The following is a 21816-nucleotide window of genomic DNA, read 5'->3' on the forward strand; positions in this document are numbered from 1 at the left end:
GAGTGGAAATTGAGGGACAGTTCCTTGTTCACCCTTCCCACCTTTGTGATTTTTGCAGACTTCAAATCAGATCCCTTTTCAGTCTTCCTCTGGCCACTAGACTATAATCTCCTGTGAGGGCAGAGATCATGTCTAGCAAATCTATTTCACTGTACTCTCCCACGTGCTGAGAAGCAGCATGGCTCAGTGGAAAGAGCCCGGGCTTTGGAGTCAGAGGTTACGGGTTCGAATCCTGGCTCGGCCATTTGTCAGCTGTGTGACTTTGGGCAAGTCACTTAACTTCTCGGTGCCTCAGTTACCTCATCTGTAAAATGGGGATTAAGACTGTGAGCCCCACGTGGGACAACCTGATTCCCCTGTGTCTACCCCAGCACTTAGAACAGTGCTCAGCACATAGTAAGCGCTTAACAAATATCAACATTATTATTACAGTGCTCTGCATGCAGTAAGTGATACCACTATCTCTCTAAACTGCACTCTAAATGCCTAAAAAATACCACTGACTGATTGGCCAGACCACAGACACCCAATCTTTTCAGTCTTGGCTTCGTATAATAATAGTAATAATAATTATGGTATTTGTTAAGCACTCACTATGAGCCAAACACTGTTCTAAGCGCTGGGGTAGATACACGGTATTCAGGTTGTCCCAAGTGGGGCTCACAGTCTTAATCCCCATTTTCCAGATGAGATAACTGAGGCACAGAGAAGTTAAATGGCTTCCCCAAGGGCACACAGTAGTCAGGTGGCGGAGTCGGGATTAGAACCCACGTCCTCTGACTCCCAAGCCCGTGCTCTTGCCACTAAGTCATGCAGTTTCGCAATAATAATGATGGCATTTGTTAAGTGCTTACTATGTGCCAAGCACTGTTTTAAGTGCTGGGGTAGATGCAAGGTAATCCGGTTGTCCCACGAGGGGCTCACAGTCTTAATCCCCATTTTACAGATGACATAACTGAGGCTCAGAGAAGTTAAGTGAGTTGCCTGAAGTCACACAACTGATAAGGGCAGAGATGGGATTAGAACCCACGACCTCTGTCTCCCAAGCCCGTGCTCTTTCCACTAAGCCTCGCTGCTTCTGTGAAGCTGCTCCGTCCCCTGAACACTTTGCCCACTCTTCTGTGAACCCTCTCCAGATCTACATTATGCTCCCTAAATCTGGGAAAGGAGAAAAAGAGTCTTGGAGTACTCAATCAGCATAGCCCTTCCTATCTTACTGCACTGATCACCTACTTGCAGCCCAGCCTGCACACTTCGCTGCTTGCTTGCTGTGCCTTGATCTCATCTATCTCCCTGCCAACCCCTTTTCTGCTTCCTCCCTCTGGCCTGGAATGCCCTCCCCCTCCAGAACACCACTCTCCCCACCTTCAAACCTTTATTAAGATCTCATGTCCTCCAAGAGGCCTTCCCCAATTAAGCCCTCTTTTCTTCAACTCCCTCTCCCTTCAGTGTCTCCTATACACTTTATCTGTAACCCTTGGGCTCTTGGTATTCACCCAACCCTCAGCTTCACAGCATTTATGTATGTATTCATAATCTATTGATTTATATTAAAGTCTCCCCCTATAGATTGCAAGCTTGTCGTGGACAGGGAATGCATCTACCAACTTTGTTGTATTTCACTATACAGAGTAAACATTCGATAAAAACCACTGATTGATTAGAACTGTCAAAAACAGGAGGAAGAGTCCGATGACCTTGGAGCTCCCAAACTACCTATTTCCAATATATTCAGACTACTTATTTTTTTTTAATCACTGGCAGTGCTCAATTATGACTCAGACAACCAAATACAATACAACTTTGTGTATCTGGTTATATTAGTCATACTTAAAAGCCACATTTGATTGCACAGCTAAATTCAGACAAGGAAGACCTCACCTAACAATTGTTAAAGTGAGAAACATTCCCTTATTATCCAGTAGGGCGATAATTGTGCTATAAATTTTATTCTATGTATTTTTAAGTCTACTTTATAGTGCTGGGAGCTCAAATAAGAATATTTTAATAAAACACATCAGGCCCTTGAATGACAATACACTACAGAACTATCATTTCACAAGACCCCCAATGTTGAAGGCAGTAAAATCGGTGAAATAAATGCTTGACAAAAACTGCTGGTGATGCTTTTCTCTCCCTTTTTATGTTAACCAGGTCACACAAAAATGTAAATTACAAGAGCTCTGTCTGCACCGAGCAGTAATATCTTTCTAATTTACACTAATGATGTTCTCCCCCAATTCCGATTACAGAATTTGCTGATTACAGAGCATGCAAATAGAAGGCACAGATCCAGGACCACTGTATCCCAAAACACAGTAAAATACTGCGTCTTCTACTTTTATTATAAGATACCAAGTTCCCAGTATAGTGCTCTGCACACAATAGGAGCTTAGTAAATACTGAAGATAAGAAGAACATATGTTCATTTACTGTGGTAAATTGTGATAGGCACCATACCAACAAAGGACAATATGTCTCACTTCCTCTTCAGAGTGATTATCCCCAGTATTCCAAATCACAGGTGACAACAGCAAGTTAGTTTTCCTTTCTTTCTCTTTTGTCCTTCCCTTCTGTCTCCAACCCTGTCACTACTTGCCCTGCTCTCCCCGGTTTGTTCCTGTCTCACTCTATTTCATCTGGTGGGAAAGTTAAGTTGTGACTTGCCCAAGGACAGAGCAGAGAAGTGGTGGAGCTCAAATTAAAACCCAGGTCCTTCTGGCTTCCAGGCCCATGCTCTTTCCACTAGGCCACACTGCTTGTCTCTGTTCCTCTCTCTTCCCTTCAACTGTCACCAAGTAGGTATCTATTCAGTCTCTTATAGAGGGGAGACTGTAATTATCATTTGTAAGCCAATAATACTGAAAATTCTTCTTGCAAGTAAGAAAATTCTAAAGGAAGTGGGCATCTGTAATGCTTCAGTGAAGCAACTGTAATTACCTAAAATTTGAGCACACTCGATAACTCAGTGGGGCACAGTGAGTTGCCATTACATATTAGAAGATATCGGCCAAACACTCAAGAAACTTTCAGCATTCATTGGGTTTTAGCATACCCTTAGCAGCTTTAACTGCTTCCTCTCACACCTGCCAAGGATAAAGTAGCCACAACTGAGTTGGGAGGAGAATAAGTGCCCAAAGGTAGGGCTCTACGTACTCCAGTTCAGGGAGCGGCTGGCAATCTTGGCCTTGGGTTTGGGGTTAGGAGGAAGGAAATATATTGGGTTTTCACTGCTCTGAGCCCCAATCTGGTCCTGCCTGTTTGAACTGTTCCATCAGAAGCCACTGTTTGGCCCCTCATCCTTTATGATTCTAATCTAGCCCCAGGCAGCGTTGCTGAGAGCATTTGCAGGGTAGGAGGTGTCCAACCTTTCTTTCTCCTCAGTCTCCACCTCCCCATCCCATCCTGGACGACATTCTCAGCATGCTAACCAAGTAATGAAGAACAGCAGGGAATGAAATCACTCTAAACCAGCTGGGAAACAGATACCTGCTCTCATTTTGAAGAGGAAAATGGACAAGGAAATGGTCAAAACCTATCAAAAATAGGTGTTGAGAAGCTGTAAGCGAGGAAAGACTTTGAAAATCTGAACATGTAAAAACAAGTTAGTCGAAGAACATTAAAGATTCTGGCTACCAGCCTTTCTGCAAGACTCTCAGAGATCCTGAGGACCGAGTTAACAAAGCACCGAATAAGAAGAAGCTGTAGTTCTGATCTTCAAAGGAACAGAAAAATCATCTTGGACATTGCCTTGTAAGCAAACCTCCATTCAGCCCTCTGTGATGCAGTGTGGCAAAGGGAAGAAAAAATTTTAAGCATCTCAGGAAGATAGGAGGAACAGAAAGTATGGGCTCCTAAAAAAAAAAGAAACCATAAACATAAAATTATAAAGTCGGTGGATGAAATCTCACTTAGAGTTTCTCACTAGACATACACACACACACTCTCTCTTTCTCTCTCTCAGAGCCTGTTAAGCAATATTCCTAGAAAAAGCTTCCCATAGCTAAAAACTGGTAAGTGAGAAAGGAATTTTCAAAGTGCTTCAGAAGAAATCTCCAGATGAGGAGTGAGAACATTGAGGGACTAATTAATGAAGAAAGATTAGGAATTTCAGATAGTGCTTCATGGCTTAGTGACATCTTGGAGGGAGGGAAAGCCAGACAGGGAGGATGACAGGCATGACACTTTTCATATATTCAAACACTGCCAGAGGCAGAGAGGGTGACAGTGCATCATGGGATAGTAAGGGAATAAACCAGATTAAATTAAGAAAAAGAAAAATTGAGACTGGAATCCAGAAAAACTAGAATTATTGCTGTGAGAGAATTACCACGGTTCATAACAATCTCCCACAGGAAGCTTAACAGATTAGCTTTTCTTCAGAAGGATTTAAAGCAGACCTGGAAAGGATCAGAATGGGTGTGTTAGTGGGAGCATTCTCGAGAAAGCAAGGGATAGATTCACATAATAATGGCAATTGTGGTATTTGTTAAGCACTTTAGCCAAACACTGTACTAAGCACTAGTGTAGAGACAAGATAATTAAGCCGGACACAATCCCCATTACACAAGCTTGACGGCTGCTACTTTTTGGGATTATCCTACGGATTCCACAATGGTTTAGCCATGGCTGCCTTTGACCATCATAGTCACATCTGCAGATGGCCAGAATCTGCAGAGAAGTTGAGTGAAAATAAATTTTTAAATCATACTGGGAAAGCAATACACGGACAGCACAGTCCTAAAATGTTGGGTAATTAGAATAGTGGGGCTGAATGGGCTGAGATCCAAATAAGAATGAATAATAATAACAGTGGTATTGTTAAGTGCATACTAAATGCCAAGCACTGTACTAACACTGGGGTAGATACAAGATAATTAGGTCCCACATGGGGCTCCCAGTCTAAGTAGGATGGAAAACAGGTACTGAATCCCCATTTTGCAGATGAGGGAAAGGAGGCACAGAGAAGTTAAGTGACTTGTCCGAGATCACACAGCAAGTAAGTGGCAGAGCCAGGATTAAAACCCAGGTCTTCTGACTCCCAGGCCTGTGCTCTTTTCACTAGCCCAGACTGCTTCCCATGAACCACAACAGCATATGATTTACATTGTGTTCACACACAAACTGTAATGTGTGCTTGACAGACCTATCATAATCAAGTTTTAATGCTATGGAACCTTAGTAGCCAGTGCTGATATCCTCCAACTTTGGTCCTGCTAGACCTTCCCAGATGAGTGACCGGCTTAGCTGATGGAATTCTAGTGAAAATTCAGAATACTGAGAGGCAGAGGAATAATGATTCACTAAGAATGGAAAGGAAGCTTCCTTGAAGGTTTCCAAGCCAAAAGAAATGAAGAAATCATTCCCAGGGGATTGTCCTCATTATCAAACCTCCTGAGAAAGCAAGCCAACTCTCTTTGGAAGGCAAGCCTCCCTGTGCTAACTAATGCAAGTTTGGTCTAAGCCATGTGCAAAACTCCCTGCCTGTCCACCCTCCAACTGGAGGGCCAGCCCTCAGGGATGAGCAGATACTTGGGAAACCTCCTCCATTAGGGGTTCCCTTGGCTCCAAGGCAGCTTAGGGGGATTCTGGGCTGGCTGCTGCAGTGGAAGTACAGTGAACAGTAAGGGCAGCTGAAGCCCCTTTCTAAGGGGCCACTGGAAGGCCCTAAGGGTCAGCTGGGGCAGGTGGGAGTCATAGCTATGGAGACCAGCAGGGGTCGCTTCAGTGCTGAGCAAAACTGTTTTACTGCAAAATCCCGATTAGCAAACAACATTGCTAACTGACTACCAGTGAACCTGATGGACAGACCAGTCACTAACTTGGAAGTTAGTTCACCTCTGACCACTACCTCCCCCTGTCCCTGCCCCCTTCTCACCCAACCCCAGTTCCAACTCCCACACATTATAAAACAACAAAAATCATCCCACTCCCTTCCTTGCCGTCCTCCTTCCTCTACTCCCATAACCTTCATAATAATGTTGGTATTTGTTAAGCGCTTACTATGTGCTGAGCACTGTTCTAAGCACTGGGGTAGATACAGGGTAATTAGGTTGTCCCACGTGAGGCTCACAGTTAATCCCCATTTTACAGATGAGGTAACTGAGGCACAGAGAAGTTAAGCGACTTGCCCACAGTCACACAGCTGACAGGTGGCAGAGCTGGGATTCGAACTCATGACCTCTGACTCCCAAGCCCGTGCTCTTTCCACTGAGCCAAGCTGCTTCTGCACCTCTGACTAACCTTTGTTTGTTTGTTTGTTTTAAGCTCACTCAGGGATAACTGGAAAGATGGAGTGTGTGTCTTCGAGTACCCCAAACGTCTTTCAGCTTCCCCGATAGGCTCCCTAATCCTCACTCTTGGCTGCGTGGGGGTGGAGAAAGCTCAGAAGACCCATCCTAAGCCCTCAGTCCTCCCTGGTAAGCCATGATCAGGGAATTAGGGCTAGGGCAAGGGCAACAATGGCTTTGGGAACCTTGGGAGAAGTCATGTGGCTTAATGGATAGAACATGGGCTTGGGAGTCAGAAGGATCTGGGTTCTAATCCTGCCTCCATCACTTGGAGTGACCTTGGTTGTCACTTAACTGCTCTGTGCCTCAGTTTCCTCATCTGAAAAGTGGGGATTAAGAATAAGAGCTCCATGTGGGACAAGGACCGTAATCAAATTTAGTATAGTGCCTGACACACAGTAAGGGCTTAACAAATACAATAAAAACAAAACCCCAAAAAACAAAAATGAAAATGACGATCCCTCCCTTTACCCTACTACAGCTATGCCTCGCCCCATTACTTCCATTTCCCATGCCCCAATTTCAGAATCGACTTCACACCCAAAATACTCTCACACTAATTAGCTCATTTTTGCTCTAACATCAACACTGCAAGACTGTCGGCTCAGAGCCTGCTCTCCCAAGGAGACTTTGGGCTACCCCAGCTACTTTGCAGGTTTGCAGATGCTTCTGTGGTTAAGTGCATGACAGTTTTTCTGTGTGCGCTGGCTTTAAAAATAACTTCCTTCAGAGACAGTAGGACACATGCGGTGCGCTGCTCTGCTCTATGGTTACTGACCCTGCAGACCCTGAGCCCCCACAGAACCACAAAGCAACACCAACACTGCAGGTAGTCCATTGGTACAGTCCCTTAAAGCTTCCTGGAGGCTATTTTAAACTGCCTTGTCTACCTGGAAATTTTTTTGTGTAAATTTACGCAGAGATTAAAAAGCAATATGGTTATGGCACAATTTGGCCTGCAGCTCAAGGAATTAAAAAAAGAGAAACGATGTGGTAAATTTTGTGTGCAATAGATCCTATTTATATGACATAACAGGGGAAGAATGACCTCTGCTATTATCTCTGGCCTCGTGACTTAATAGGGCTCAGAGACAGCTGCACTTCTTGCTGGATAAGGGAAAGTCATGAGCCCGTTCTATTTGTGCAATGGTCCATTTGTCTTCCTGATCACCCCATGGGAAAGTTCCTGTCTCCAAAGAGTGGTGGGGGTACAAAAGAGGTTTCTGAAATTACTTAGATTAGTATTTTCTATCTAAGGTATTTCAAGGGTGAAAAATGAGCTTGTGCACCTAGACCACAGTAAGTGCTCAATAATTACGATTGAATGAATGAATAACAAATGCAATATAACCACCCAGTTAGATTGTAAACTCCTTTCAGGCAGGTTTTGGGCCTTTTATTTCTACATGTAGTCTCTCAATCACTTTTCCGTAACCTCATTCTTTCAAGGATGTGTGACTGTTTTCAGATCCTGAATTACTTCATGGCACTGTCTCCAATTCTGGCCACAATATACAGAAGGAATTGTTTGTCCAGCTAACATCATCTTCAATCAGTCAATCAATCAATGGTATTTATTGAGAACTTACTATGCAGAGCACTACATTGGGCTTGCAGTTTAGTCTTCTCCCCAGATTCAGTTTAGGATATTCTACGAGTAATCAAACTCACAGTAGATTATGACCCTTGAATATTCCTAATCTGTCTTTGGGAATGAAACAGGGGAGCAATCTCCTCCCTCTCCCCTCTCTCTGCCTCCCCCCACATATCTTCCATTGATGTCAAACCCTCAGTGGCTCCTGCTACTAGGAGCTCTGCTGGCAACTAAAGCATTGAGTAGAATGCAATCAATCAGTGGTATTTATTGAGCACTTGGGAGTTTTCACACCTAACAGGATAAAACAGTTGCGATGGGAAATATGAAAAGCCATGTCTCTAAAAATTTATTTTCCCCACCTCTTTCTATAGAAGCAATTCCTTCCACAGAGAAAAAAAACCCACCAACAACAAACCCTGTCTGTTGACACCTGCTGGAGACTACTGTTCTGAGAAACCTCCAGCCAGACTGATCGGAATAGAGTGTATTCCGGGAATTACGCTAGTGTAGCAGGCAACTATACGCTTGCTGCCAGGCTCCAATAAGTGTCTTGTTCACTGTGCTGCTGCTATCAGGGAATTCTCCTCTCTCTTTCCAACATGGTCAGCCACAAACCTGTCTCTTTTATGAATGACAGTTCCTTGGGTTGCATGGACTCACGTTCCTTTAAGTGCTCCTTTCAAAGAGAGTGCTTGACTGGGCTTGTGAAGACACTGTGGTACTGCATTAGCTGAATGGGCTAGTGTTTGGCTTCTATAAAGGAACAAGTAATAATATCTTGTGGCCATGGGACAAGTCAGTCAGTCAACGTACAATGCTGACTGGCTGCCCGTAGTAGACAGAGCCCTGTATTCTGCACGATTCTGTCTGAAATATGATTTGGCAGTCCTGAAAGCTCAGCCGACATGAGCTACTTTCAATTTATTTTTTAACTATTTCACACAAAACAGCTTTAGTCCTCTATATTGTCCTTAGAGGAGGAATCACAGGGGTTTGTGGGAAGCCTTCTAGAGGAGATGTGCCTTCAAGAAGACTGTGAAGAAGGAGTAGTAGATTTCAGGGGAAGGGAGTTTCAAACAGGGGCAAAGGCAGGGAGTGGGGAGTGGGAGAGACAAGAATGGGGCACAGTGAGTAGGCTAGGTTGAAAGGAAAGAAATGTGTGAGCTGGGCTGTACCTGGAGTAGAGAGTAGATACAGAGGAAACAGTGTGGCTTAATGGAAAGAACACAGGACTGGGAGTCAGAGGAGCTGGGCTCTAAATCCAGATTGGCCACTTGCCTGCTGCATGTTCTTGGGCAAGTCACTTAACTTCTCTGTGTCTCAGTTTCTTCATCTGTAAAATGGGGATTAGACACCTGTTTTCACTCCCACTTAGACTGTGAGGCCCATGAGGGACAGGAACTGTGTTTGACTTGTTTATCTTGTGTCTACCGTAAGGTGCTTTGGAACATAGTAGCTGCTTAACAAATATCACATTATTATTGTTAGAGACTTGATTGAGCTTTTCAGTGTCAATGGTAAGGAAGTTCTGCTTGAGGACAAGTAAGACATGGTATGTTTGCAGTGCTAGTAACAGGTTATAGAAAGCAAGAGGAGGAGAGCAGTGGTTCAAACAGAAAAGTAAAATGAGAAACAAGTAGCTTAAATGAGATTTTTTTTCTGTACCCTATAGATAACTATGCTCTCCGTTTATCCCATTCCCAAGGGATGATGTACAGCTTTTCCTCTTTTACAGGCTGCCAATGCACTAAAATGCTGCAAATTAACAAATATTCCTATTATAAAGTATTTTTAATTTTTTTTCTCATAACTGTGTTAATATCCCACGATTGGTAAAAGTTAATTTATAGTTTTACTGAGTTCGAAGAATAGAAGTGCACTTTTAAGACCTAGAGGAATTGACACTCTCAGAATTTTGGAGGAAGTGTAATTAATTCTTGTCCATTCTTATTACCCAAGTGATATTACCATAAACCAGTATGTCATAGTTTCCTACCACCTATCTACGCGCGTGTGCACGCACACGCACACACACACATACACACACACAGAATCCTTTGTTTTCTAAAATGACTACTGACAGTAAGATCCTAACTATATATGAGAGTTTGAAGAGTTGAATTGCCACCATTTCCCCAACAGGGGAGGAGATATGCCAATTGTTCTGCTTCACAATGTCCAGGGACCCATCACACAGCTACCAGGACAGCCAAATGATTCATCTGCACCTTGAATTTCAATTAGTGATGTTGGTGAGTTAAATTTAGAAAACGTATATACCCATATTCCCAGCTTATTTACATATACTCCACAGTTTTACACATACAGTATAATCATCATCCCTAAACCATACAGGACAGAACTGTGATGTGGATTTCCAAAGTCTTTAAAACTGCCCTGGAGCACCAGCCTTACGTAACAAAAATATACCTTGCCCCAGAAAAAACACCACATATTCTACTCCAAACAGGGCCTTAATTTAATGGATTCTTTTTCTTTCTTGTAGAAAGAAGCTTGAAATTATGGTATTTCTAAAAATGTAAAGTACATGTTTTATAAAGGACAATCCTTTGTTTTTCTTAAAAAAAATAAACCAACCACAACCTAAAGACTTAAAGAGAGTATGTGGAGGACGGAGCAAATGGGGGGAGGTGAAAGGACAGCAGGACTGGCTTATACCAGACACACTGTTCGCTGGAACCTAGGACACTCCTTTCCCCTCACAGCAGAGCCAAAGTGCTGTGCTCCTGGGACACTGGATCCTCCTAATTGCAGACCAGAGTCTTTGCAACTGTGTGGGTTTGACTTCTCAACAAGGGGTTCTGGTGACCAGGAAAAAAAGGACCCTAAGAGCCAAACACCATACTCACTATGGAAAAATAATTTCCTTTTTAACTTTGTATTTCTCACTTCTCAAAAACTGTAATATAAAATATCTGAATAATGCATTCACTTTATTTAAGCGGTTCAGAGCCCCAACTACATGCTTTAAGCTTCCAGAGAGTAAAGAAAAGCATATGTCTCTTGAGAAAAATAGCGCATGCTTATTTTTATGGAGGTGGCATGTACTGTATTCAGAGACTTTTATAGGAAAACGCTGTCTTTCAGAGAAAGGAGGATACATATGGAAGCTCAATCCTGCAGTTTTTTTAACTGACTTTCTACAAGTAACTTTGACAATATTGTAAATAAATAATTTACATATGATGATGAGAATAAGAAGTGAGTAATGAAGTAAGTCCCCTCTCAGGATCACAACTGAAGAATTTCCAGGACTCTACCAGTCTCGACTACGGGAGGGTGAGTCAAGCAGAGGCATTCCCATTCCAATCCTAGCTTGGGCAGTGGCTAGAGAGTGGAAGGCAATCTGCTACATGTCAAACCTCACCTGTGCTGAGCAGTAGCGGCATAGGAGAGAGTAGAGGGGTAGAGACTCAAGTTGACTGTGCGGAAGAAGGCAGTGGTAAACCACTTCCATATTTTTACCAAGAAAACTAAACCACTTCCATTTTTATCAAGAAAACTCTATGGATAGAGTGCCAGACGATTGCAGATGGCAGTGGGGCTTTCTGGGAGAGATGTGTCTATGTAGTCCCTATGGAGGCTCAAAGACGACTCAGCAGCATACGACAAGACAATGAAGTAAGTTCTTTGAGGGCAGGGATCATGACCACTTAACTCTAGTGTGCTCCCCCAAATGCTTACTGCACTAAGTAAGCAATCGATAAATACTACCAGTTGGCTGAAGGCCAAAAAAGTGCAAAAATGTGAATTCTTATTGAACCCAAACACTACTATAGCTATTCTCATTGCTCATCATTTCTATTAGCTTTTCAGAAAGCCTAATAACTGCTAGTTTGGGAGTGGTGATCTTCAGCACATAATAAGCACTGAATAAATACCACAATTATTATTACTCTCTAGTTTTCTCTGTCCCTTTACGCACATATTCTGGCATCTCATTTCACTGCACTACAGAGAGGGCTTACTCACTTTGTTGATTATTTTGGAAGCGGTGTGTACACTTTAAGCCCATTGTGAACAAGGAACATGTCTACCAATTCTGTCATATTGTACTCTAAGTGATGAGTACAGTGCTCTTGCTCATAGTGAATGCTCAATAAATACCACTGATTAATTGACTATGATGTCCTTGGACCCCAGCTCACAAAGAAGACTTACATCATTTTTGTCCCTCTTTCCAAACAGAGCATCTTGAAACCAGGTCTAAGCGACTTCCTAAGACTAAAAAGAGGAAGATGCACTTTTCTTTGGGCAATGAATAATCAGAGACAGTTGTAGAGTTAGCTGAACTCCTAAAAGGATCCACTGGGCTTAAGAGTGCGGAAGTGATTTCCCAGGTAATTCATAATTAGTTAATGGTGCCCCAGAAAGATTTTAGCTGGGGTAAGCACCATTACTGTCTGGGGTAGGATTTAGAGATGTTCATTCTGAAATGACAGCAGCTGTTAGCTTTATTGCAAAACTTTTCTTTCCATTAGCAGATGGCTGAATTTTTTTATTTCCAATTATGAAAACATGTCTCAACTTGTTATTTTGGGCTATTGCAAGAGTTTGACCTCCAGCATAATGCACAAGGAGAAACAAGCCTGTTTACCAGAGGCCTGGTTTATAAATTAGTACGTTCATTGGGGGTTTGGATGATCTCTATTGTGCTGCTCCCTTTTTTAAAAATTCAGCAGCAGTATATAATTTAAAATGTCAGGAAATGGTAATAAAGGATGGAGGGCTCTCTCTGCCCAATAATTACATTGCAATATTAAGGTTATAATATATACCATCAAAAATGACAGCTATTTAGTAGTTTTTTTGCTTTTCTACATCACACAAACTTAGCTATTACAGACTACTGAGCACACGGCATCCTTATCAGCTCAATTTTAGTCTAGCACATAAAAAAGCTGCTTCTACATTGAGGCTTTTCTTTTTTTTGTCATCCATCATCTGCTGCAGATCAAGAAAGCAAGGCCTCTTTTCACTGGAGAAAATGAGCTTCTTGATGCTCTTGAAAATCTAATCTGAAATGATTATACACATTGGACAAAGATATGCCAAAAAAGGAAGTGTTTAGGTCTAGTAAAAATGACGTGGTAGAAAATATCTCACTGTTCTCAAAGTCTGAATCAGGAAAGGAAGAAAGCTCCTCGACCAAGAAGCATTTAAAGTGCTTTAAAATCTCAGCAGCCTCTCAGTGATTTTCAGCCGCATATAAATAATAGATTTCTAAAGAACGAACGTTATTAGATGGTCCATTCATCTATGTCCTTATGCATACCCTATCACCATCTGTTTTCCATTTTCTGATCCAACAGGCATTTAAAAATATATATTTTTTCACATGATGATTTACATAATTAATTTTTTTAAAACTGTCTGGCTCAAGACCACCCTGCCAGAAACTAGGGAAAAAGCTAAATTTTCAAGCCAAGATTGAAATGAAATAGCATAGTAGGTGGGAAAACCAACTTTTTAATGTTAAGTTTTCTACCCTTCATTATAAAACTCTATTTGGTGTGTTCAATGTGGCATTTGGAATATGAAATGGCATGAGTATTTATGTGGCCCTTTATACTTCGAATGCTCAAAATTTCCTATTAGCTGTGGTCTTACTCTCCTCCCCATCTCCCCTTCCCCCACTGCATCATGAAGAAGCAGGTTAATTCTATCCATACTTGGCAGGTGAGGAAACAGAGGGTGACTGGTTCCCTGTCACGGGGCAAATCAGGGGAAGAAGAAGCAGCAACCTGGACTTGACACTTCCTCAACCTCATTTCCACACCAGACTAGCCTGTTGCCTCCCCTCCCCTGACTACTCATCATTCCAAACTCCAGAGATGCATGAGGGATAGAAATTTTCATCCTCACCACATGCCCAAGTTCTCTAATACAGGAAATGAGTTACTTACTCATATCCTCTCAGAGCCCTACTGAGTGCTCCCTAAAGGAGCTCTGAGGTGCCTGAGGGAGCCTAAGGCTGCTCAGCTGGCAAGCAACAGAAGCAACAGCAGCCTTCTCTAAATCCCTGGCCTTCCAGAGAAGAGTGAAGTTAACCCAGGAATCCAAGCTCAGTGGGAGATCATGGGGCAGAGGTGGTTAGCGCTGTATCGAGCATTCAATCAGTGGTACTTATTGAGCACTTACTGTGTGCCATATAGGATGGACTAATGAAGTATTACCTTTCCAAATCATTAGGTGAGCCTTAAAGTCCCAACCGTGTTGGTCCATCAGTGAACCTCCTCCCTAGTCTTCGTTTTAACTGGCCTGGCTAATTCTGTCTCTAACTTGTCCTAGTGTGATCCATGTTACCCTCTTGCTGACATTATTAGGCTTAAGATCTTAAAGGATCTCTTTTTAAGGTGAAAAGGTAGTAATGATAGAAATAGAGCAACTTGGTCTTATAACCACTTCTTGTGACCAGCTCAAAGCACTTTTGCATCTATTAACTATTAATTTCATTTGATTCTCCCAGCACTCCTATGATGTAAAGGTCAGGAGAGTGGGAGGGGGAGAAAGTATTAGGACATTTTACAGGTGAAGAAACTCAGGCCCGGATAAGTTATCAAAGTCAATCTGGTGCTCTAAGGCTATCCGTTAGCAAATACAGGCTCCTAAATATTTATGCTACTGTTTACATACTTACTAGAAGGAAATAAAAAAAACACATACATAAATCTGAGAATACATGTACCTAGATCTGAAACACATGGATTCCCATTCCCTTTGATGATCAGTTTATGGGAGAACAGTTTGGTTAGGAAGCTAGAGGATGAGTTATTGAAAGCTGGAGGTGATCTGTTCAGTCAGATAATAGATGTCACAAATATTCGCTTGACAGAGCCGCTATCTCTGTGTAGGCCACTTCCTATTCCTTACATCACTTTACTCATCTTTTAATTGGAATGAAATTAATGTTCATGATATACCAACCTATCAGAGTGGTGGGCAGGAGGATGTTGGTTAAGAACAATGATGCAAAAGCCCAGCATCGTGAATTTGTAAAATGCCTTACAAATCCATGATCATGACCACACACTGCCTCCTTTTTAGAGTAAACTCTTGATTATTTACAGAATGGGATTCACAGATAACATACACATTGAACTCCAATTAATAGTATTTACTGAGCACCTATTCTGCTCAGAGCACTGTACCAATCAATGATATTTATTGAGCACTTATTGTGTGCAGAGCACTGTACTAAGAACTTGGGAAAGTACAATTCAACAGAGTTGGTAGATGCGATCCCTGTTCACAAGGAGCTAACAGTCTACAGGGAGAGATAGGCAATAAAATAAATGAATGATAGGAGTAACTACAGAGTATAAGGATATGTACATAGGTGCTATGGGGATGCAGTATCAGAGTGCTTACGGGATATTTAGCCAAGTGCACAGTCGATGCAGAGGGGAGGGTGGTGAGGGAAAATAAGGGATTAGTCAGGGAAGGCCTCTTGAAGAAGACCTGATTTTAGGAAGGTTTTGAAGGTGGGGAAAGCGGTGAACTGTTGGATATGAAGAGGGAATGGGGTGGGGATGGGGGTGGTTCCAGGGCTTGGCAGAGTAGTCAATGTCCAAATCTATTATCTATAATCTAAGGAATCAATAATCTACAATCAAGTTTTTAGCCATTTGTTTCCACCACATCCTTTATCAAATCAAGGAGAAAAATGACTTTTTCTTTGGTTAGGACTACAGTTCCCTCCTCTGCCAACCATCTCTGTGCCTCATGGGGCTGATTCTCAGCCTCCTTGATGATCTCCTCACCCCAGGCCATACTTCATTCTGCTGCCTGGATCACTTTTCTAAACTGTCATTCTACATGTCTTCCCACTCTCGACATCCTTCAGTGGTTGCCCATTCCTCTCTTTCTCAGTCAGAAATTCCCAACCATACGTATTACACATTATTGATTTATATTAATGTCTGTTTCCCCCTTTAGCCTGTAAGCCTACCAATGCTGTTGTATTGTACTCTCCCAAATACTTAGTACAGGGCTCTGCACAGTCAGCACTCAATGAATATCACTGATAATGATGATGCTGATTAGCTTTAAGAAAACACATCAGCTCTCTCCTCCCTGGTCATCTTCTCTCCTTTCCCACTACAATCCAGGCAAAAAGCTTTACTCTTCTGAAGCTGGTCTACTCACTATGCTTCATTCTCGTTTCTCCTGCCTCCGACCTCTGGCTCACGCCTTTCCCCTGCCTGGAACTTTCTCCCCTTTCAAATATGACCACAGCTCTATCCATCTTCAAGGCCCTTCTGAGATCATATCTTTTCCAGGAGGTCTTCCCTAAGTAATCTCTTATAACCCCACTCTGTATCTCCCAACTGTCACTTTGGTCCTTCTGAACCACCTAGGCACTTCACAACCCCTAAAGCACTAGCGTTCACATTCTACTCTATTACTCCCACTAAGAGAAATTTCCTCGAAGGTCTGTCTCCCCTGATGTGAATTCTTTGAGGGATTGTGCTGTTTAACATTTGTGAACTCACCCAAATGCTTAGTATAGTACTCCACATATAATAGGAGTTCAATAAGTGCTAGTGACTGATTGATTGACAAGATACAGTTCCTGCCCTTAAGGAATTTACAAGGCTCCCCCTTGGTTGCCAATGGAACAGAAAGTCTGAATTCAGGCCAGGGAGCACTTTCAAAACCACGATTTACTTCTTTCCACCCACAGAGGCCACTACCACCTTCCAAGACTTTGATTTATGGTATTTGTTTCAGGTATTTATGACATTACTATATGTCAGGCACCGTACTATGCATGGGGGAGATACAAGCTAACTAGATTGGACACAGTCCATGTCCCACATGGGGCTCACAGTCTTAATCCCCATTTTACACGAGGGAGCTGAGGCACAGAGAAGTGAAGTGACTTGTCCAAGGTCACATAGCAAACAAGGGGTAGAGATGGGATTAGAACCCAGGTTCTCCTGACTTCTGGGCCAGGAATCTAGCCACTAGAGACCTGGACACCCACACAGCACAAAGAAAGCCTGAGGAGGTGTCAGCACTGAACCCAACACCAAGCTCCTATGGGAAATGTCACTGTGAGAAGAAAAGCTGAATTAAGAGAAAGTGCTAGGGACAGGACTCTGGCTACTAGATAGATACAGAGTCACTACTAATCCTCAGATGAGGTCTAGAAACACATAAACGGGAACAGCCTGGGATGAACCAAGACAAAATATTTTCCTTCAATTTCCTTTGTTTTTCTTTTTAAAGCCAGCACACCAGCATAAGACTTGATGGTGTTGACTGAAAGGAAAAATCAGAAACCAAGGGATGATGCATCCATATGCAGCATGGCTTAGTAGAAAGAGCACGGACTTGGGAGTCAGAGGATGTGGGTTCTAATCCCAGCTTCTCTACTTGCCTGCTGTGTGATCTTGGGCAAGCCACTTACTTCTCTGTGCCCCAGTTACCTCATGTGTAAAATGAAGATTAAAACTATGAGCCCCACATGGGTCAACCTGATTACCTTATATCTAACCCAGTGCTTAGAACTGCGCTTGGCACATAGTAAGTGCTTAACAAACACTATAATTATTATTATCATTATTATTGTTATGTACAAGAATGTCATGGCCTCAGGGAAACTTGGAGCAGAAGTGGAAAATGCATGGGCCTGAGAGACCATTCACTTATCTGCTGTGTGACCTATGGGAAGTCACTGAATCACTCTGGGCCTCGGTTTTCTCATCTGTAAAATAGGGATACAATAACAGTTTTATTTCTTTCTCAGACCATGAGCCTCATATAGGTCAGGAATCCAATTATCTTGAGAAGCCCTATGTGGGACAGGAACTGTGTGGCAACTTGATTCTCTTATAAACAACTCCGGAGCTTAGTTAAATCAGAACTAGGAATATTTCCAGGGAGTAAACTCTCTCCTAAAATGCCCTGCCACCAAGCAATCTCAGTCCTTATGTCTCAGTTCTGCTCCCAGTTAATGGGGGAAGAAAAACTGCAACATTACCGGCTTCCCACAGAATGTGTTGGGATTAAAGAAGTGTTGTCTGGAGGCTGCTCTGGATCCTTGGAAGAAAGATAGATGCCCTGAAGATGTACAGATGGCTAGATCTGGCCTCTGCCCATTTTTATCCAAGAGCATCTGGTCCATGCTTAATCCAGGCCGATACCTCCTCTTGGTACCTCCGGGAATGGGGAAATTTGAGTATTGGCACAGGATTTTGGACCTGAGCTGACCAGCCTGCCCTAGCATTGAGCTTCATTACCCCATTTATTCTTAGAAGCAGCAAGTGATATTCCATCAGAAGAGCAAGCCACTATTCACAGCTGCAAATCTTCGTAATCAGTATTTTAGGCTCTGGTTCCAGAATGAAAAGCAATGAAATGTGTGTGCTTTGGCTGCCTCATCACCTCTATCCCCCTCAATTTCCTCCTATGAATAAATGAGAAGTCCCTTTAATTTCTCAGCTCTTCACCCTTTAACATTGGTTTTAATGCTAGCCTGATTATAATGAGACCTTGTAGAGTATCACCACTCTGTAGAGGGCACAAATTTATAGCTTGCAGTTTTTTATTTCTATAATTTGGCATAATCCTACCCTCATGTTTTCACTTCCAAAAGCCTGAGGTGTATTTTGTTTTTGCCTGTGTATTAACTACAGGACTACGAAATGATATAACATGAAATTTCCTGGATAATAACCAGGTTCCAGTCAATTAAAGCAAATTCACTGCAGCTCTACATTACCCAAACTAGATTTTTCTTCCCTATTCTGTTACAACAGTATTATCTCCTGTAACTCTTTCTCTAAGGCAGCAACAAGGGGATCCCTTGCATTTTTCTTTGAGAAAGAATGGAAATTAAATTATCACAAGCATATGCACTGCTTTGACATTTTCTTTACTCACCACTTGAAGAGCCCAATTCTCCTAGTGACAAAGTTTGGCATCACAGAATAAGGAGAAGCAAGAGCTCCTTGGGATCCCTTAGGGGGCAGGATACAGCAAGGGTGGGCTGCTGTTTGGTCCAATGGGACAATTACATGTTTGTATGTGTGTGTGTGCGCACGAGCATGCGTGCAAGCACATGCACACGTCTGTGTCTCCCTGGCCCAGGGCCACTTAGGCATACACTTGAAAACCTTGACACAGCGATGTTCTTGGAGTCACAGTGTACTGGGGGAGGAGCCATGTGTACTCCCACAGGGAGAAGCTGTTCCCTGGGAGTCGGGGTGGAGTTGGCTGCTGGGTTGCTCTGGCCCACCAATGGCTTGGACTGTTGCTACAGGCCTTGGGCATACCCAGTGGCAATCCACTGAGAGGTCCCTTTGCTCCCTGACAGGTTTCACACTCCTCCCAAAGTGCCTAGGTTGGAGAAGACAGGAGTAGAAAGAGCACAGGCTTGAAAGTCAGAGGGCCTGGGTTCTAATCCTGACTCTGCCACTTGTCTGCTGTATGACCTTGGACAAATCATTTAACTTTTTTGTGCCTCAGCTTCCTCATCTGCAAAATGGGGTCTAAAATACCCATTTTTCCACCTCAAACTATGAGCACCAAGTGAGAGAGGGACTGTATCTGACCTGATTTTCTCGTATCTGCCCCAGAACTTAGTATGTTGCTTAAGTACCACAATTATTATTATTGGTGTTCTGTAAATCTTACTGTGCTATAGCTAGAACCAAGCTAAATCATTTCAGGCAGTCAGTTGGATTAGTTTAAAATGACTCACATGGTCAAGAAAGTGAAACCACCCACTTCAAACCCTTCTGCTTTCAGTTTAATCATGCAATCTTTTTCTATTTTTTGACCAATAGAAGTTGTTCTCACCTATACACCAAGCAAGGGCTCCTGCTTATCATTTCTTAGGTCCCAAGGATCACACTAAGTCAACTATCCTCGGCTACAACCAAGTCCAGAAGGTTAAAAAAAATACCCGCTCATGTGTCAGTTTGCCAAAAAGCTGGCAAACCGAGATCAATCATGAGCATTCAGGCTAAGCAGAGACTTCTTCCAGACCATCTTGATCTGTTCTCTCTGTCTGGTGAGCCATCAGGAAGGAATATATTCCAGGGCAATGGGACAAGAGTTTTGGAATGCAAGGGCACATTAGACCAGAAATCTGCTTCACTTGTTTTATGGTGAAGCAAGAAATACAGGAGACAGCCTGGATGGATAATGATCATCCTTGAACATAAATTTAGTAAACTCAATGATGTAAAGTCAACCTTGAATGGAAAAATCAAATAATTTGGTATGGGAATGTGGGAGAGAAGTGGAATCCAGGGCATTTGTAGCTTGGGGTATAGCGTGAAGCCCTCTGATGCTACCCCTTAAACTCTTAACTGTAATCTAATCCATGCTGGCTTTGAACTGTAGAAATTCCAACATTGCAGAGGCTAGATATTTAAAGGGGAAACCAAGGAATGAAATGACACTTTGGCCTCTGATCCTGTGTTTCCTTCTTGTGACTGAGCCTCGCCCATTATCCTGAACACCTTTGGTCTGGTTAGTGCCCCACGGCCCATGGTGACCAGGTTTTCAAAATGGACAGAGAAGACACAATACCCTTCAGAGGATAGTTTGGATCATTAGGAAATACATTAAAGCAGACTCAATGAACAAACAAAGAAAGTCTGGTCACTCTAAGCCTGAGGCAAAAACAGAAGCAGAATGGTTGGGAATATAAAAGCTATGGAATCTATCTTCATGACCACGAGGCAGTTAGGGTAAGGAATACTTCATTATATTGGAAATCTTGCTCTGATTTCTAAGGACACCATTCCCCAGGTAGCCTAACTCATGCCCTCACATCAATCAATTTATTGAGTTCTTACTGTATGCAAAGCACTGCATTAAGCGCTTGGGAAAGTACAATATGCAGAGTTGGTAGAAATGTTCCCTGCCCACAACGAACTCCTCTGTTCAGGGAGCAGGAAGATTCCCCTCTATCTGAGCTCTCATGACTCTGTTGCGGTAGCTGCAGGCATACCTGCTTCCTCACCGCCCCTCACTCTTGGAAAACAGTATCCCCCTACTCCCAGTTGACTTCTCTGATGATAGGAACAGAATGTCTAAGAGGCCAAGCCCTTCAGAGAGACAGAGACAAACACGGACACCTTTAAAACTTGATGATAGCAGATGGTCAGGTAGGAAATGACGCTACTCCATTCAAATTAGCAAATTTTCTCCTGAGGATACCATTCAAAAAACTACAAACAGTAAGTGCTGAATAAATGCCACTGATGGACTGACAGTACATATGTAGGTTTTCATCCATGTTACCCAACTCCAAGCAGAAGCAGGACTAGAGCCCTGGTCTTCCCATTCCCAGAGCAGCGGTCTTCCCTCTGGACCAACAGGATGCCCTGCTTATGGCCGTTACCTGTGCCTTGTTTTGGACCCAACAGAGGAAGCACATAGAGAATTTGCAAAGGGCTCATTGTGGGCAGGGAATATGACTACCAATGCTGTTATACTGTACTCTCCCATGCGCTTAGTACAGGGCTCTCCATACAGTAAGTACTCAATAAATTAATGAGATGTTCTTCCCCTTGATTCTATTTATTGCCATTGTTCTTGTCTGTCTGTATCCCCCGATTAGACTGTAAGCCCGTCAAAGGTCAGGGACTGTCTCTATCTGTTACCGACCTGTACATTCCAAGCGCTTAGTACAGTGCTCTGCAGATAGTAAATGCTCAATAAATACTATTGAATGAATGAATGAATAATACGACTGATTAATTGATTCCAGTTGAGGCTACTGGGTGAATGGCAGTGTACAAAACGACTGGGGGAGTACAATATAAGAGAGTTGGTAGACATTCTCTTACCACAACGAGTTTACAGTCTGGGGCCGGGGGCAGGGGGTCAGACATTGATGTAAATAAATAAATCACAGACATGTATAGACGTGCTGTAAAGGCTAAG

General features: G+C 42.8%; 1 protein-coding gene and 1 non-coding gene across 2 annotated transcripts in view; one reads left to right on the forward strand and one right to left on the reverse strand.

Annotated features, from left to right (window-relative positions):
* The window catches only part of CHN2 (chimerin 2), a 246099-nt gene that overhangs the window by 127257 nt on the left and 97026 nt on the right, over positions 1-21816 (reverse strand). The gene's annotated exons all lie outside the window — the stretch shown is intronic.
* On the forward strand, positions 11128-11265 carry LOC114813977. Its single transcript, XR_003761721.1, has one exon. It is a non-coding gene; the product is annotated as a small nucleolar RNA SNORA7 (small nucleolar RNA).

The sequence above is a fragment of the Ornithorhynchus anatinus genome, chromosome 8 (genome assembly GCF_004115215.2).
Source record: "Ornithorhynchus anatinus isolate Pmale09 chromosome 8, mOrnAna1.pri.v4, whole genome shotgun sequence".
Classification (NCBI taxonomy): domain Eukaryota; kingdom Metazoa; phylum Chordata; class Mammalia; order Monotremata; family Ornithorhynchidae; genus Ornithorhynchus; species Ornithorhynchus anatinus.